Source organism: Vitis vinifera, chromosome 13 (assembly GCF_030704535.1).
Source record: "Vitis vinifera cultivar Pinot Noir 40024 chromosome 13, ASM3070453v1".
Classification (NCBI taxonomy): domain Eukaryota; kingdom Viridiplantae; phylum Streptophyta; class Magnoliopsida; order Vitales; family Vitaceae; genus Vitis; species Vitis vinifera.
In genome coordinates, this window is record NC_081817.1 from 17,567,862 (window position 1) to 17,576,061 (window position 8,200).

Consider the following 8,200-nt stretch of genomic DNA (forward strand, 5'->3'; position numbering starts at 1 on the left):
ATCAAAACATGTTTGTGGAGCTTGATGAATCAAAAAGTGATTATGTTACCTTTGGAGATGCATCCAAAATTCCATTCAAAGGTAACGGCAAAATCCTAATTCATTCGAAAAATAGAAGACATCAATTTATCTTGAACCTCTACTTTGTTCCTAGCATGAAAAATAATATATTAAGTCTGGGTCAACTCTTAAAAAAAGGCTATGATATTCATATGAAAAATCAAAGCCTTCAGATAAGATATAAACATGCCAATTTAATTGCTAATGTGCCTATGACAAGAAATAAAACATTTTTGTTAAACATTCATAATGATATTGTAAAATGTCTTAAATCTTGTGTCAATGATTCTTCTTGGATTTGACACTTAGATTTAAACATCTTAATTTTGGTAGATTGAAATCGTTGAGCAAGAAAAATATGGTGAAATGATTGTCATTTATAGATCACTCAAATCAATTATGTGAAGGATGCCTACTAGGAAAACATGCTCAAAAAAAAATTCCAAAAGAAGCAACTAAAAAAGCAAAGAAGCCTCTGGAGCTTATTCATGCAAATGTATGTGACCCAATTCATCCAAACTCTTTGGGTAAGGATAAATGTTTTTTGCTTGTCATTGATAATTTTAGTTGAAATTTTTGTGTGTATTTTTTAAAAGAAAATCTAAAGTATTTAATGCTCTTAGGAAAATACTTATTGAAAATGAAAGTGGGCAAAATATAAATGCAATGAGATCCGATAAATGAAACCAATTCACATCAAAAGAATTTGAAAAATATTATGAAATCATGGGATTCGTTAGCCTTTAACAATTCCATATTATCCATAATAAAATGGTGTAGATGAAAGAAAAAAATAGAACTATTTTTTATATAACTCGAAGTATGTTAAAGAGTAAAAACACACTTAAAGAATTTTGGACTGAAGCAGTTGATTATGTAATTTATTTGTCAAATCATTCTCCTAGCTAGTCGAAGTGTTTGGAATAAAACACTACAACAAGCTTGGAATGGAAGAAAGCTAAATATTTCACATTTGAGAGTGTTTGGAAGCATTATATATGCTCATGAAATGGATCAAAAGCAATCAAAGTTAGATGACAAGAGAAGAAAATATATTTTCATTGATTAGGACTCAAGCTCCAAAGGTTACAAGTTATAAAATCAAACAATGAAAAGATTATCATCAGTAAAGATGACAAGTTTAATGAATCAGAAGCATGGGATTAGAGTATTCAAGAAGGTGGCTATGATACTCCTCTCTTGTATGATGAAGAAGAACAACAAAAGGAAGCTTACAAGAGATTGCTACTCCACTTTCATCACCACCTCCTTCAACTCATGAAGTTCCAACAACATCATCCCTATTGGAAAACTCAACTGAAAGGACACCATGTTTTAGAAGTCTACAAGAGATCTATGAGATAACAAAAAATCAAAATGATCTAATCCTCTTTTGTTCTTTTGCAATTTGTGAACCAATAAGTTTTAAAGAAGCAATTCAAGACCAAAGATGGAAAGATACAATAGAGGAGGAAATAAAAGCAAGGAGGAAAAATTACACATGGAAACTAAATATTAGAATTAGATTTAGATTCTAAAAGTTTGGTGAGAATATTTTATTTTGAGTGATTATTTTATTTTCTATTTTTGAGTTGTCAAGTCCTATGTAATATGTAATATTTGAATAAGAGAGTGGTAGAATACAATAAATTTTTAATGCACCCCAATTTTATCTTCTTTGTAAATGTTCATGTTTCCTATCAACCTTATTATTACTCCAACAAATTGGTATCATAGCCATATGAAAAGATGGCTAGTGGGATGTATCCATTTCAAGTTTCCCAACTCAACAAAGACAAATATGATAATTGGAGTATCAAGATTAATGCTTTTCTTGGTTCATAAGATGCATGAGAGGTTGTAGAGAAAGGCTACAAAGAATATAGGAGGAAGAAAGACAAAAAAAAAACTCTCACCATCATCTATCAAGCAATGGATAAAGGTAATTTTGAGAAGATTTCAAGTGTATTTAACTCCAAGAAAGTTTGGGAGATATTACAGAATATACATAAAGGAGTTCATAAGGTACAAAAAGCTCATCCTCAAACTGTAGAGGAGAATTTGAAGTTTTGGATATGAAAGAATCGGAATCAATCTCCCATTATTTTTCTAGAGTATTGGCTATTGTGAATTTATTAGAAAGAAACGGCGAGAATTTAAATGATACTCATGTAATTGAAAAAAAAATACTTTGATCTTTAGATTCAAAAGTTTGATTATTGAAGCCATTAAAGAATCTAAAGATTCACATTTTATGACCATTGATCAACTTATAAGATCACTGCAAGCCCATGAACAGAGATTAACAAGGAAAAACTAAGAAAAATTAGAATAAGTTCTTCAAAGAAACCTTATATCAAAAGAAACTTAAAATAAATAAAAAAAGTCACAATAATCATGGACATGGTCATGGATGTGGCAATGGACGTGGCCAAGGCAATCAAGGAAGAGGTAGCTTCAATTCATTAAACAATGAAAAAACAAGCCAAAACTCACATTCCTTAAGAGGGTATGGAAGATAGCACAACTCAAGGCAAAAAAAAAAAATGAAAGGGAAAGGTATGATAAATTCAAAATTCAATGTTATAATTGTAACAAATATGGTTAATATACTTATGAATGTAGAAGTTCCATTAATAATATGGAAGGACAAGCCAACTATGTTAAAAAGAAATATTAAGAAGAACCTACTGCATTATTGGCATATAAAGGAGAAAGTGAAGAGAAAAACACATGGTATCTTGATACTAGAGCAAGCAATCACATGTATGGTTTCAAAAACATGTTTGTCGAGCTTGATGAATCGAAAAATGGTTATGTTACTTTTGAAGATGCATCCAAAATTATATTCAAAGGAAAAGGTGAAATCCTAATTCATTTGAAAAATAGAAGACTTCAATTTATCTTGAATGTCTCTTAGAAAAATACTATGAAATTGATAATAAAGTACAAGTTAGATGGGATAATTGATAGGCATAAAGCTAAATTGGTTGCCAAATGATACACCCAAAGCTATGGAATTTACTATCAAGAGTTTTTTGCCCCTATGGCCAAGATGAACATTATTAGAGTCATACTCTATTTTACAATCAATCTAGATTAGCCATCAAGATAGTTTGATGTAAAGAATGTCTTTTTGCATATTGATCTGTTAGAAGTGTACATGGATCCTTGTTCGAGGTTTACACCAAAAGGAGGCAAGGTATGCAAACGAGAAAAGGCTTTGTTGGATTCAAGCATATGCTAAGGGCATGGTTTGGCAAGTTAAGCTACTTGATGACGGGGTATGGTTTCAAGCAAGTAATGGCATATCACATTCTGTTATATAAGAAAGATGGTGATGACATTACTTTGATTATTGTTTATTTTGATGACATGATTGTTACAATTAGTGACTTTACAAAAATATAAAAGCTTCAAAGCTATCTAGCTTTAAAAATTTGAAATGACTTAGTGCTCTAAAATACTTCTTGGGCATTGAAGTGCCTCAATCCAAGTATGGACTTTTCCTCTCACCACGGAAGTATACATTACATCTCTTGGTTGAAATCGGTAACTCCATTTTCGAACCTGTGGACAATCTCATTGTGATAAATCAGGCTATGTCCATCTATCCTAGTTGAATATTCCAACGTACAAAGAAATATATCAAGGACTAGTGAGAAAATTAATCTATTTAACCTATACTAGATCTGACTTGTCATATGAAATTAGTGTTATAATTCAATTCATACATAATCCAAGTGACTGAGATATGAATGTAGTAAATCATATCCTGGCCTATCTAAAGTTCTCTCGAAGCAAAGGTATTATGTCCTCCAAACAAAGGCATCTAGTTATTAAAGGTTACATAGTTGGATCCAGATTGAATAGAAAGTCTACTTTAGGGTATGTGTCATTTGTAGGAGGAAATTTAGTGACTTGGAGGAGTACGAAACAAAATGAGGTCTCATTGTCTAATACAGAAGTTGAATACCATGTGCTCTATCATGCAACTACATAACTTACTTAGCTAAGAATTCTCTTAAGCGAGCTTGGGTTTGATTCAAAGAAACCTATGGTACTTTTTTTTTTATAAAGCAAAAACTATTAAGATTGAAAATTATTCGATACAACACAATCAAACTAAGCATATCGAACTTGACAAGAGTTATATAAAGGATAACCTAGATTCTAGCATAATAAAGGTTCCCTATATCAAGAGTGCAGATCAGTTGGCAACTATGATGACCCATGTCGTTACTAGTGGTCCATTCTATGCATCATTATCCAAGTTAAGCATGTGCAATATCTATGCATCAACTTGAGGGAGAGAGTCAACATATAAGTTACAACTATGATGATTTATTATACAACTGTGATTTATTACACAATTGTGTTTGATTATACATTGTGTTTTATCCAATTGTATATTATTCTGTATAGTTGTCTATTATTCTACATAGTTGGCTATTCTAAAATACCCTTATGTACCCTATATAAATACCCTTGATATATATGAAAATTTTATTTAACAATTTATCAAGTTATTCGTATGAAAAAATCACCCCTCTCAATAAGAGATTAACATGTCAATTTCATTGCTAATGTGCCTATGACAAAAAAAATAGAATGTTTTTATTAAACATTCAAAATGATGTTGTAAAATGTCTTAAATCTTGTGTCAATGATTCCTCTTAGATTTAGCATTTAAGATTTGGACATCTTAATTTTAGTGAATTGAAATTGTTGAGTAAGAAAAATTCGGTGAGATGATTGCCTTCTATCGATCACCTAGATCAATTATGTGAAAAATGTCTAGTTGTAAAACAAGCTCGAAAATTTTTTCCAAAAGAAGTAACTACAACAGCTAAGAAGCCTCTAGAGCTTATTCATTGGGATGTATATGGCTCAATTCATCCAAACTCTTTTAGTAAGAATAAGTATTTTTTTTATTAATTATTTTAATTGAAAAACTTAGGTGTATTTTTTGAAGGAAAATATGAAGTATTTAGTGCTTTTAAGAAATTTAAAACACTTATTGAAACTAAAAGTGGCCAAAATATAAAGGCAATGAGATTCGATAAAAGAGGCTGAAAAATGGGTATTGCTTAAATACCACTTGAATAATAACCGAAAGTTCAATAGGGAACATCTAGACAAGGGGTGAATGGATGATTTTAAAATTGTTAAACAATATTGGTTAATTATAATCAACTTTTCTTATCCCAAGATTGTAGACCCTCCATTTTGTCTTCCTAGCACATGTCCTATTAGGTATTTATTCGATACTTTACAGCAATTCCCTGGTGGCCCATTACTACTCGTGTAGCCTATCTTTTCTGAGTCACCTTGGGGACTTTGGTTAAGGGATTTATCTAACTCCATTGTGACTCTTGGTAGCCCTAATTTAGACTTAGGCCAGTTTAGATACGCTTGGCCTATTAGGCACCACTTTAGGCCCACTTAGGCATCCTAGGCCCACTTAGGCACCCTAGGCCCATTTAGATACACTAGACCCACTTAGGCATCCTAGACCCACTTAGGCATCCTAGACCCATTTAGGCACCCTAGGCCCACTTAGGCACCATACGCTCACTTAGGCACCTTAGGCCCATTTAGGCACCCTAAGCTCACTTAGGTACCTTAGGCCCACTTAGGCACCACCCTAGGTCCACTTAAGCATCCTAAGCCCATTTAGGCACACTTGGCCCATTAGGCACCACCCTAGGCCCACTTAAGCACCTTAGGCCCACTTAGGCATCCTAGGCCCATTTAGGCACACTTAGCCCATTGGGCACCACTCTAGGCCCACTTAGAAACCTTAAGCCCACTTAGGCACCTTAGGCCCACTTAGGCATCCTAGGCCCATTTAGGCACCCTAGGCCCATTAGGCACCACCCTAGGCCCATTTAAGCACCTTAGGCCCATTTAGATCATTTTTTACATGAATGTATGGTTTACATGGTTTGCATGGTTGCATAGCTTGTATGGCTTGCATGTGCTTGATTTTGTTTTTGTTTTTATCTCTCTTTATTTATTAGTTTTATTCATTTATTTACTTATTTTTAGAAAATTGCATGAGCTTAATAATCATATTCATTTCGTTTTTATTTATCTATTTATTAATTTATTTTGATAGAGAGTTGTTTGAGTTGATAATTCATTTTAGTTTTGCATGTGATCTACAATTCTAATTTCACTTAAAATTACATATTTTGGATTTTTAATTCTTAGTTACATGTTTCTTTTTTTTTATTGTTCTAATCCTTAGTTTTCTTTTATTTGTAGTTTTATTTTCCTTTTACTTTTTTTATTATTTGTTTTGCATGGGATTCCACGTGCTCCATATAAGGAAGGGAATGAGGTGGTGATTGGAGAGGAAGGAATAGAGAAAAGGAAAACTCACAAAAAAAGGAAGAGGGAACACGCATGGGAGAGAAAAATGAATGTGGTAATCTGAGAAAGGGAGAGAAAGACACCATTAGAGAAGGGAAATTATGACAGTTGGTGATTTGAATGAGAGATATGGAGAAGAAAAAGGTGTGATATGAAAAATGGAGAAAAAGACCATAAGGAAAGGAAAATTAGGATAGTCGACTGGTGATTGGAGAGATAAAAGGAAAACTCAACCAAAAAATGGAGGAAAAGACCATTGGAAAGGAAAAAAAATTGAGAGCCGCATGAAGGTTGAAATAGCACAAATTCAAGAAGAAAAGAGGGATCAGTCCGGTGAGGATTATGGGTGATCTGAAAGAAGAAGAGGAAACCTTTCCTGTTATGTCTTCCATCATTGTGGTTGGAGAGGAGTCTGACTAAGTTATTGAGAAAATATTAAGGAGAAAGAAAAGAAAGAAAGATAGACGATTGAAAAGGGATCGTCGGCCGCATCATTTTGGAAGTGGGAGTAGGTGTAGCCGCACTATTTAGACTAGGGGAAAGTTTGGTATTTCGGGTTGAGGAGGAGGTGCAGCCGTACTTGGTTTTGGAAGAAGTACAGCCACACCTTTGAGAAGATTTTTAGCACGTGGAGAATGTGAGAAAGCACTCAGCCAGATAAGGGAATGATGCACCATTGAGGAGGTTGGTTGTTGCACCAAAGCAAGGAAATGAGAGAGGTGATAGAAAAGTTTTTTCTTCTGTCATTGGAGGTGAGGAAGAAAAACAGAGACACACCATTGAGGGGATCAACAGCCGCACCAAGTGAAGAAAAGAAGGAAATGAGGAAAGCACTCAGTAGGAAAGGAAAAGAGAGTGCACCATGGAGAAGCAAGATCAGCAACCGTACCAAGGGAAAAAATGAGATAGGTGGTCTGAAATATGGGTTTTTTGTCAATAGCAAGGTGCAAGGTGCAACTACACCATTGGAAGGCAAGAACAGTTGTAGCCGCACCCTTAAAGAGGAGTAAAATCATTTCTTCTAGAGGTGCAAGGTGCAGTTGCACCATTGGAAAGCGAGAATAGGTGCAGTCGCACCCTTAAGGAAGAGCAAAATCATTTCTTCTGGAGGTGCAAGGTGTAGTTGCACCATTGGAAAGTAAGAACAAGTGCAGTCGCGCCCTTAAGGAAGAGCAAAATCATTTCTTATGAAGGTGCAAGGTGCAGCAGCACCGTTGGAAAGCAAGAACAAGTGCAGTCGCACTGATTACTACTCAAAAAGTGTTATTTCATAGCTTGTAATTAACTCTTTTAAACACTTTTGAGTAGTAGTTATTGTCTTTTAACCCAATTAACATGTTAAGGACCCTTGCAATCATTTCTAATCAAATTGTGTAAGTTTTGGTGTTTTTGTTAGTAATTTGATCACCAAAACTATCCAAGATTGAGGAGAGTTATTTGGAATCCATGGCAAAGCAATGAAGAGCTCAAATTCATGAAGAACCAAGCTTTGGAGCTCCATAGCCCTTTGCCAAAGTCGTTCAAAGTATGCAAGGAGAGAAGCAAGGAGAGAGGAAAAACAGAGTGAAGAAAACAGAGGACAGCAGCTGCAGTCTTCTTGCACACTTTTGGAGCACTTCCCGAAGTCCATTTTCTACATTCTATATACCATTTCAAATCTCAGGAAGTCAAGAATCCAATGCTTCAAACGGTGCGCAATTCGGAGTTGAAACGAAGGAGTTACAGCCATTGCAAGCAGATCACTCCAAAGTGTTGCGAAATC